This window comes from Microtus ochrogaster, unplaced genomic scaffold (assembly GCF_000317375.1).
Source record: "Microtus ochrogaster isolate Prairie Vole_2 unplaced genomic scaffold, MicOch1.0 UNK10, whole genome shotgun sequence".
NCBI classification, from domain to species: Eukaryota; Metazoa; Chordata; class Mammalia; order Rodentia; family Cricetidae; genus Microtus; species Microtus ochrogaster.
Genome location: NW_004949108.1, coordinates 3,663,037 through 3,671,074, shown reverse-complemented (window position 1 = coordinate 3,671,074; position 8,038 = coordinate 3,663,037). Strand labels below are relative to the sequence as shown.

The 8,038-nt window shown below is 52.3% G+C and overlaps 1 protein-coding gene across 1 annotated transcript in view; it reads right to left on the bottom strand.

Annotated features, from left to right (window-relative positions):
* Positions 1-8,038, bottom strand: part of Hpcal1 (hippocalcin like 1) — a 105,630-nt gene that overhangs the window by 18,335 nt on the left and 79,257 nt on the right. The window contains exon 2 of the mRNA XM_005366512.3: positions 5,461-5,548. The gene's annotated coding sequence lies outside the window, so the exon portion shown is untranslated. The remainder of the gene's footprint in view (positions 1-5,460; positions 5,549-8,038) is intronic.

Genomic DNA, 8,038 nt, shown 5'->3' with positions numbered 1-8,038 from the left:
GAACACACTAGGACAACACAGAACAGTCCAGAACACACTAGGACAACACGGGACAGTCTAGAACACACTAGGGCAACACAGAACAGTCTAGAACATACCAGGGCAACACAGAACAGTCTAGAACACACTGGGACAACACAGAACAGTCTAGAACGCACTAGGACAACACAGAACAGTCTAGAACGCACTAGGACAACACGGAACAGTCTAGAATGCACTAGGACAACACGGAACAGTCTAGAAAAGTGCAGAACAATGTGAAAGGATAAGTGAATGAATGAGGAAAGTGAGGAGGAGGGGAAGAGAAGGAAAGAGGAATAAAGACCATCAAACCCAAGGCCTTCAGATTCCTTTCTTGAAGGTTGGTTCAAGTTTACAGTCTGGGTGAAAACCACAAACACAAAGCTACTGGGATGTATAGCTGTTTGTAACGGCGGATTAAAATGCCCATATTAGCCCGGGTACCCTGATCATTGCCAGCCTCAGAAAGGTCTGGGAAGGCTTCCCTTGACACTCTTCCCTCCAGAGGCTTCTGGCCAGTTCTGTCCCTGAGCAGCTGGATCCCAGCTATAAAATGTGTTCTGTCCACAGGGCAGGTTTCTAAGGTACTGAGAAGCCAATTTCCCATCTAGACTCCCATGTTTTTCGTGTCCCTCCTGTCCGGGAGGTTCACTGCTTCCCGCTGACAGAAGAAAGCTACATTCCTCCCAGGCCCCCGCCTGAATGACGTCTAGATTCCCAACTCCTAGCTCCCCAGTGAACTGGAGCAGTCTGAATTCATACACCTCAAGTGAATGGGCTTTGACCATTCACTAATAACACGCCCCGGGTAGAAGCTAACGAAGAAATGTCACCTTAAATGTTATAGCTGTGTGTTAACACGTGGTTCTGTCCTCAGGGCAAGGGACCCCGGTGATAGGTGGTCCCCAACGGAGCTTGTAGACTGGGGGCGGTAAGCATAGCTCCCCTACCCACTTCACAAACTTGGGTTTTTGTTTGATTTTTTTTAAGCTCAGAAGAAAACCTCCGGGGAACCACCTCAGGAGCTGTTTGACTCATGCCTAATGTCTCAGGGAGGAAATAAAATCAGTAAGCCATGCTCATTAATACATCACCACTTCCCACCCCCACCCCACTTCTTGCAGATAACACTAGGTGAAGGAATGAGCTGTGCCTGCAGCCCTCAGGGACCCCAGCAGCCGTAATCATGACCCCAGTTAGGAAGACATGAGAAACCGTGTGGGCAGCTCAGAAAAGCCACCTTTGGCTACTTTGAGTCTTGATACTGTTGGAAACCCTGGGAAAGTAACTGCTGAGGTACCTATTTAACATATGGAAGTGGACCTGGCCATCAGGTACTTCCAGCAGCCTGCAGTCGCTACCTGTCACAGGGCCCTTTAGACTGGCATGCTCCGCCCCCTACCCTCAACTTCTCCAGCCCAGAGGCTGGCTGGCCTTCCTTATTTAATCTGCCGTTTTTGGTTCCCGGTCCTTTTGTGGTCTACCCTTTACCTCCAGGCCTCCTGGTCTGGCTCTCCCCTCCCCACCCACTTCTCAAATGACTGGTTTGGGGTCACTTTCAATCTGGTCTCTCCCAGATGTCCCTCCTCTGGCTATCTTCTTCCTCATACTTAAGATAAACCTCCCTCACCACATCCAGGAGCAGTCATGTCCTCCCCTATTTTTTTTTTTCCCTTCAGATATCACAGGGCCAGAAGCCACAGGTTCTGCAAGGAACCTGGGAGCCATGCCCGAACCTGACCGTGAAGGCCCAGTAACAGGCTTTTTTTTTTTTTTTTTTTTTTTTTTTGGTTTTTCGAGACAGGGTTTCTCTGTAGCTTTTGGTTACTGTCCTGGAACTAGCTCTTGTAGACCAGGCTGGTCTTGAACTCACAGAGATCCGCCTGCCTCTGCCTCCCGAGTGCTGGGATTAAAGGCGTGCGCCACCATCACCTGGCCCCAGTAACAGGCTTTAACTGAATACCTAGTATATGAAACCCCAGGGCAGAGCCGGGAGATGCACTGGAGAGACCTGCGCCCTCTCCTGTGTAGGGCCTGTGCCTGTCCTGCCAGGTCATATCCAGGCAGGTGGTGGGCAGAGAGTGGCGACACAGAGGTTGAGTTTCAAGATGAACCAACTGCCCCGCCTCCACCCCCAGGGCACAAGGCTGGGTTCCAGTTCCCCAGGGCACAGCTGGGACAGATCTTATGACCAATTAACATACAACCAAACACAGGAAGGCCACAGTAATTGTTTCACTGTGGAGGAAGGAAGTCAGGGAGGGACGGAGGGAGGGAACAGGCTGCCTGGGTACTCCTTTAGGTCCCAGAAGATCCAGCCACTGATGGGGACTCTGTGGCCCACAAGCACTGTCGTCACCCACTCAAACTTTTGTGCCTGTTACCCATGTATGGTCTGGTCCAGCCTGCCTACCCCCACCCCGGCCCCTGCCTCTTCTTTGAAACAGGATCTCATTTTTCCCAGATAGGCCTCCAACGTGCTGTGGAGTTGAGGATGATCTTGAATTTCTGATCCTCCTGCCTCTACCTCCGGAGTGCTAGGATTACAGGTCTGTGCCAGATCAGAAGGGATGGAACCCACGTAGCTTCACACATGCTACACAAACACTCTGCCAACTGAGCTCTGCGCCAGCCCGTCCTTTCTGAGCCATAGTCTTAACTCTAGCCAGAGGGTGGGCACCCTGGAGATCCCGGCAATTGCCACCAAGCAAACATTTAAGTGTCTCCTGTGTTCTCAGTATTTCCAGTCTGAAAATTGACATACTGTGTTGTGGAGGTCCAAGACCATTCAAAAGATCAGCTAGAGAGGGATGTGAAACCCGGGTCACCTCAGGAACTCAGGGACACGTGCCCAGGGTGAGCCAGGGGAAGGATGGATGTGGACCCCACCTGGAGAGGCCAGGATGTAGGTGGGAGGTGTTCGGTATACAGGTCTCCCACAGTGCATCTTGTTCTGTCTTAATAGGGTCACTGAGCCCAGGTGACTGGAGGTTGAATTGTTCTCCAACTGGCCAAGAGCCAGGCTGGCCTTGCTTATCGGAGGCCCAGGACACCAGCTCACATCAAACCTGTTCTAAAGTAGGTACACAAAAAGGACAGGGGACAGCACCCCCGCCCCTCAGACAGTGGTTTACACCCCTTCGAGAATTCCACCATAGGGTCCAAAGTGCACTGTTGGTGTGTGTGTTCTCACAACTGCTCACGATCTTCCCCAGCAAAGCTGGAGACGACACCCAGAGGAATTGATACTGCCAAGTCATTGTTGTCCTAAAAATAAGCCGCGACTCTCAACACAGGAAAGATTTCCCTTCTCTATACGCTACCCTGGGACTGTGAGGGTCCCCATGGGTGGGGTTCACCCCAGGAAGGTCACGGTGATCTGTGATGTCACCTGAGGTAGGGATCATCACGGAAGAGACCAGCCTAGTGACCTGCTCCTATAGTCCAGCCAGTCTCCAGCCATTCTCCTACCATCTCCTACACTCGTGGTTCTCCACCTTCCTAATGCTGCACCCCTTTAATAATACAGTTCCTCATGTTGTAGTGACCCCCCCAGACACAAAATTATTTTCATTGCTACTTCATAACTGTAAGTTTGCTACTGTTATGGATCGTAATGTCAATATCTGATATGCAGGATGCCAGACATCCGACTCCAAGGGGGTCATGACCCCACAGGTTGAGAATCGGTGTTCTAGATGCTGCTGCCAGCCACACAGGCCTCTGTGAGCAGCGTTGATCTTTGAAACCTGTAAGAGGTCACGATCTACACCTAGGGCTGTCATTCAGTCTACGGTGAGCTTCAAGCTATGGGCTGTATCCCCTCTCCTCATTGAGTCTGTGACTCGTACCTCCCCCCACTCCTATCCATGTGACCCATCTCCTCATCCTCTCCAGCCATACAGGTCCTTCCACAGCTTCTATATCCATTTTAACAGCTGCTGCTGGGCCTTTGCTCCCAAACCTTCACAGTCACATCTCTTGAGGCCCAAGTGGAAGATTTTATCCAAAAGGGAAGCCTCAACACGCAGCCTCTCGCCCTAACTCTCTTTCCAACTTAATTTTTTCCCTCTCTCCTTATTAAAATGAGTTTAAGGTCCCAATTTTAACTCTGCTTTCCTTTGCCATTGGAGGTCACAGTCCGCAAGTTCACTGGGGACAGAACATATTCTCAATAAATGGTGAGCCTGTGTGTGTGCGCTGTCTGCCAGGGTGGGCAGCCAATGGGGAAGCTGTGCCCCAGGCCTGTTGTACAGGATTTCCTCCACAGAGTGGGAATGGAGGAGGTGTCTGTCCATCCTCGGGGCAGTGGGGAGGGGGGGTCTTCCCACTGAGTATCCCCTGATACCATGGCAAAGTTCTGACATCACCTTAGAACTAACCACCCGACCCAGACCCTCCTCACTGAGTGCAGGGGTGTATGCATCAAATACCAAGGGGCCTCGGGATGAGAAGAGATCCCACGGGCTCTAACTCCCATTCGTCTGACTTCTGTGTCTGTCTCAGCCTCCAGACATCAGTTCCCAGGCCATGTCCCTGTGTGCTTGTGGCAACTGGAGTCAAAGACCCCGGGGCTGGGAGCACGTACGTAGATGGTGCTCAGTCATGCACATTCAGGCAACTGCTTCTCTGCCCTCCACATGCCATTATGTCTTTCGAGAGGACCCACAGACCCGCCTTCCCAAGGCAGAGGCTCCTTTCTGGGTATTTCCTTCAGACAGAGTGTACAGGGGATGTGGGGGAGCAAGTGATAGGCGGCAGGAGATGAAGGCAGGAAAAGTTACTCCACCCACAGGAAGTCCCAAGGACACCCTGTGCCTGATGCTAGGGGAGCTTGGGTGTCTGGGGGAGGGGGAACCCAGCCACACCCAGGTCTGCTGGGAGCTGGCAGCCCAAGTTCCTGGGGAGCTGTATCTACCAGAGCCACATGGAAGTACCACTTGACATTGTCCCTCGATACACACGACCTCTCAAAGGTGGTGGCGCTGGCCACACAGTTAAGGCCTGGTTCATTCTGAGGATAATTTCAAGGTGCCCTAACCCATCCCTTCTGGGTGCTGTTCCCCTTCCGAGGAATGGCCTGGGGGAAGGCAAGGGAGAAGGAGGACTTGGCATATAGGGTGCAAAGGGAAGGGAAGATAAGAAGAACCTCAGGAGAGAGAAGCCTCTGTTCTTCATCCTTACTTTTATACGGAGCTCCCAACTCTGCTCCCTGGACAAGCTCACAGGCGCAAACACAGGCACACATGATGCTCTCAGAGACTAAGAAGAGAGCTAAACCTGGAACCCAAAAGGGTTCTTCTTGCCTCCCAGCCTCAGTTTCCCAACTTGTCCCCTGAGAGCACTGGGTAGATTGTCCCCATACAGTTTCTACAAGAGCCACCCCTTCTACCCACAGCTCTAACCATCTGCAGGCCCACTGGCCTCAGGGTCACTTACCTAGGGCCAAGTGGAGGCCAAGAGTGAGCACAGGTCAGAACTGCTGGGGGCTGATGCACAGGCTTCACCGGGCTGCTAGACCATGCCCCTGGAAGAGAAGACCATAGGTCACGTGGGACACTGACATATGGATGAACCCACACTGTTCCCTCCACTTGCACCCAAGCACGGCTGAGGAAGTGTGCATTCTCCCATTAACAGAAGCCTCTGAGATGCTGCCTTTCCACCGCCCAGCTGGGGTTACATTATCCAAAACCAGTGTGAGCACTGCTATGACCATGGCTCCCCAGTACACAAACCTGGCTCAAAATATTAATTATAACTCAACTGGGTGACTCTGGACCATCAGAGATGCGGTTGTGTGTGGTACCCTGCTTTCTGTCCCTTCTGGTCATTAGGCGGCTTGGTTGAACATCCAGGCTGGGTTTGGGAGGCACAAAGGAGCATCCATGTCTGGCCCCCACCTGGGCTTACCCAGGCTTCCTCCTCAAAGTCCCAGTTGCCCCAGTCAGGCCTCTCTGTCTCAGTGCAGGGTACACTGAAAATACTCTAATGTGCACATTGAATAAAAATACATCCTGGGACTGGAGAGATGGCTTGGCAGTCAAGAGCACTGACTGCTCTTAACGGAGAACTCGGGGTTCAATTCCTAGCACCCACAATGGCAGCTCACAACTGTCTGTGATTCCAATACCTGACACTCTCACACAGACCTACATGCAGGCAAATCACCAATGCACATTAAAACAAAAAACAAAACCAATACATCCCAACTCAGACAGCATACAAGCCCTCCCCATCCGGGGTAAGGAAACACCCCATTAGCATCAAGAGTCACTCTGCCTTCCAGGACGCCCAACAACCAAAGCCCCTGTAGAGGGCCAGCTCTGTAGGCCACCTTGTTCTTCCCCGTCTGGGGATTGGTGTCCCCTCCCAAGTATTATGGGAACGTTCCTGAATAGTACACCTCACTGAAATCTGTCCTCGTCCCCTGAGGTCCTCAGGACAGACCAAGGAGGGAGACCCAGTGTCACATCTATTTCCTTGGGGGGGGGGGAACGGGGCTTAGAGAAGCTGCTAACTGACTCAATAGCCAAGGGACAGCCAGGATGGGACCTGGAAAATCCTGTCACCTGAGCACAGCTTCTCTTCCTGGCTACAGCCCAATCTCAGTTTCTCCTCCAGGTCCATGGTCCATCTATCCGCAGCAATGTTTCCCGTTCCTATGTGCTTCCTGTACCAAGCTCCGGTCTACCTCGGTGTCTGAAGGACTGGGGGTTCCCTTGCTTTGCAGATGGAGGTGGGAACTGGGGAGGGGACTGTGTGTCTGCCCTCCTCCCACCCAGCCCAGCTGACTGGACACCACACAGTCAGGAATATGTCGGCTTCATTCTCTTGCGTCAATGCCCAGTCAGACACTGCAGGCGCCTAGTACTCCATGCTTTACAAAGGAATAGCCCTGACCTCAGACTCAGCCCTAAAATTCAAGATCTGGACTAGAAAAGCCACACACTTCCCCACCAGATACGTGCACATTAGTGTGGGAATATACTCATTAGTGCAGGTGCCTGTGGAGGCCACTAGGGGGCATCAGATTTCCCCCAGAGCAGGAGTTACAGCCTCCCAGCAGGGCTGGAACTGCACTTGGGTCAGTCAAAGGACAGAAGGGCTCTTAAGCAATGAGCTGTCTCTCCAGTCCCCTGGGCACATTTGGCCCACACCCTACACCAGATACTGTCCCGTCACTGTCGTTGCTGTCACTCAGGTCCACAGCTTACACTAGCGTTCTCGCTCTGAGCCATGTAAAACTCATGGGTTCATGGGTGGGCGTGGAAGCATGTCTACTGAGTTGAATACGGGCTAGCTTCATTGACCTCATCATCTCTTGTGCTCCACCTGTCCATGCTTTCTCAAGGTGTTTCAAAGACCCCAGCCCCAGTGAGTTCCAAGAGTCCTGATTTGACTGACACTCAGGGGGTCAAGACCAGGCTGATGGCAGAAAAGGGGAACCCCATGAAAGGTCATCGGAACCCACAGCGTGGTGGCTGCAGCAGACCTTACCAGGCAGGTGTACAGCCAGTCACGATTTCCTCATTCTGCCTTCCCCATAACCTTGGCAGAGAGCCAGGCTCCCAGGGTATTACTGAGGAGGGAGTGTCTCTGGGACATGCCCGTGTCATTCGTGGCTAAGTGGAACACCCAAAATGCAAATCCTCAGCCCAGACCCCCACTTCCTGCATTCACTGCTGTTAACCAAGGGAACAGGGCATACAGCTATGAGCTCACGCAATCATGATACTTGCACAAAAATGGAAAGAACTAGAAATTGTTGCTAGAGGAAAAGTCACGTTCAGAAAGGTGTGTGTGCGTGCGCGTGCATGAGCGCGTGCACACGTGTGGTGCTGGTGGTGATGGGGTGTGTGTATGTATGAGTATGACTAGAAAGGGAGCCCAAGAGGGAAACGGATCCAAGGAAGGGAAGAAGTGGGGTACACGTCAGGATACACAGGACACGAAAGGGAAGAAGTGGGGTACACGTCAGGATACACAGGACACGAAAGGGAAGAAGTGGGGTACA